We start from the raw sequence: 2,604 nt of genomic DNA, 5'->3' as shown, positions 1-2,604 counted from the left end.
CTGGGTCTGCGCGCACGCACCCCTGTGCGATGCATGGGCTTTGGCTCCTTCACTTGCTTGATCAAACTCCGCGCTTCCGAGCATCCCCAACACCAGTGCACTCGAGATGATGCCCGCGAACATGGCAGTCCTAAAATGAGCAAATTGACTTGATTTTTCACCTACAAAACACAAATAAAACAAAGAGAGGAAGCGTAGCAAGGTAAAACTAAAACTAAAATTATGAATTATCAACTAAAAATATGAAAAACTCGCAAAAACCGATCAAGAACTAAAGTGAATTATAAAAAATGGAAAATCAAATAAAACTAAAAGAATTATATGAAAATGATAAAAGAAAATAAAGAAAACGAACCTAAATCTTATTCTTTTGAGCGCCAAAAACGACGCTCATCACATAATCCTAGTGAAAGCCTCTACGAAGCATGGGAGAGATACAAGGAGTATCAAAGAGAATGTCCTCAACACGAAATTCCTACTTACCAAATTATTCAAATCTTCTATGGTGGCCTTAGTCCTCAAGGAAAGTCATGTCTAGATAGAGGAGCCGGAGGTCCCATTATGAATAAAACGGAGGAGGAAGTGGTATACATAATTGAAGACGTAGTGAGGTACTATAGAGATTGGAAAGACGGAGAAAGGGAGTCAATATGGTCATGATGCTTCTAATTGCCCTCTTGCATGTATGGATGTTTGTGATGATCAAGATGAAAATGTGAATGAGCATGTGAATTATGTGTCAAACAATAATGATTCTAGGTTTGAGAATCAAAGAGGTCAATGGAATAGGAATTACAACAACCATGGGAATTTTGACAACTATAACCAAGGTGGTGGTAATAGGAACCAAGGGAACCAAAATTCCCGAGGTAACAATAACAACCAAGGTTATTGTAGCCAAAATCAAAGCCAAAATTATGGTAATCTTAACCAAGGTTATGGTAACCATAATCAAGGTTATGATCAAAATAAAAATAGGGGTAATTGGAACAACCAAGGTAGGGGAGATTTTCAAAACAATGCTCAAAGGGGTCCCCCACCCGGTTTTGTTCCAAAGACCCAAGGTGATAATTCCTATGCTCAACCCTCATCTTCTGAACTAACTTGGAGGAGATCATTGAAAACCAAACAAAAATTTTGAACACTTACATGGCGGTGAGTGACAAGAAATTCAATAAGATGATGACACACAACAAAATTCTTGAGACCCAAATCACTTAACTAGCCAATACCTTGAAAGATTGTTCTAGCCCTTCTTCATTACCTTCTCAAGGAGTTAATCCTAAGAAAACACGTCTATTCTATTACCACAAGGGGTGGGAAAGTGCTTGAAGAGAGAGTTTCTAGGATGAGTGAGGAGGATGAGAAGAGGAGTGACTCAAGTGAGAAAGAAGAGAACGATGTGTCAAAGAATGTGAGCAAAGAGGAAGCTCAAGAGAAAAAGAAGAGTATTGAGAAAGTGCAAGAGGAAGTGAGAAAACCCGACCTTCCATATCCCCAAAAGTTTTTGAAGAACAAAATTGATGAACAATTTGGGAGGTTCCTTGATATGTTGATGGAAGTTCATCTTTCAATCCCTCTCACCGAAGTCATGACCTAAATGCCTAGATACTCCAAATTTCTTAAGGATATCTTGAGTGGTAGGAGAGAGTGCAATGACATAGATTTGGTAGAGGTTGGGGAGTGTTATAGTGCTTTAATTCACAATGACTTACCCAATAAGATGGAAGACCCGGGCAATTTCTCCATTCCTTGGAAAATTAAAGGCAAATTGTTTGAAAATGCATTGTGTGATCTTGGTGCTAGCGTTAGTATCATGCTTTATTCTGTCTTCAAGAAGCTTAAGCTAGGAGAGCTTCTTCCTACCAACATGACTTTGTAATTGGCAGATAGATCAATTAAGTTCCCCAAGGGAAAGGTTGAGGATGTTCCCTTTAAAATAGGTGGTTTTACTATTCCCGTAGATTTTATTGTGCTTAAAATTGAAGAAGATGACCACATACCTATCATTCTAGGGAGACCTTTCTTAGCTACTTCGGGAGCTTTAATTGATGTTAAGGGAGGCTTAATCAATTTAAGAGTTGGTAGCAATAAGGAAAGTTTTGAGCTAAAACCGATGCATGAGTCCTTGTCCTTTGTTAATGGAACCATGTGTGTTAATTCCCCTCGCTCCATTGATAATGTATGCATGATTGACTCTTCAACTAACGATGTTCTTGAGATTTGTGATGATGTGCTTTTTAGTTTTGATTACAAGAAGGTTAGTGAAGAGAAAAAGGAGTTTTCCAAGCTCATGAGGAGGAGGTGATTGACATTCCTCATTGGTTTGAGCTTTACCCTCAAGAGGAGGAGGATTATTCCAAGAGTGTGGATGGTGAGAAACCATCTACTAGAAGGAACAAGGCAAAGAAGAAGGCGAGAGCTTCTAGGAAGAAAAGGATGAATTTGAAGCAAGAGAGGCTTGTTTTTGAGGTTTCATCAAGTGAAGTTTCATCTAGCAACAATGTGAGGTTGCTAAAAATTGAAGAGGAGTTTATTCCATCCGCCACTTTGAACAAGGTGGTGTTATGTGACCCTCCATGATTTGGAGGAAGGGTCGTCCTA

At 39.1% G+C, this 2,604-nt stretch overlaps 1 pseudogene; it reads right to left on the bottom strand.

The window, feature by feature from the left end:
* Positions 1-373: 373 nt before the first annotated feature.
* Positions 374-473, bottom strand: LOC145587073 (small nucleolar RNA R71; annotated as a pseudogene).
* Between the last annotated feature and the right edge of the window lie 2,131 nt (positions 474-2,604).

This window comes from Chenopodium album, chromosome 16 (genome assembly GCF_948465745.1).
Source record: "Chenopodium album chromosome 16, dcCheAlbu1.1, whole genome shotgun sequence".
NCBI classification, from domain to species: Eukaryota; Viridiplantae; Streptophyta; class Magnoliopsida; order Caryophyllales; family Amaranthaceae; genus Chenopodium; species Chenopodium album.
Note: the sequence above shows the minus strand (reverse complement) of the source record. Positions and strands in the feature narration are given on the sequence as shown.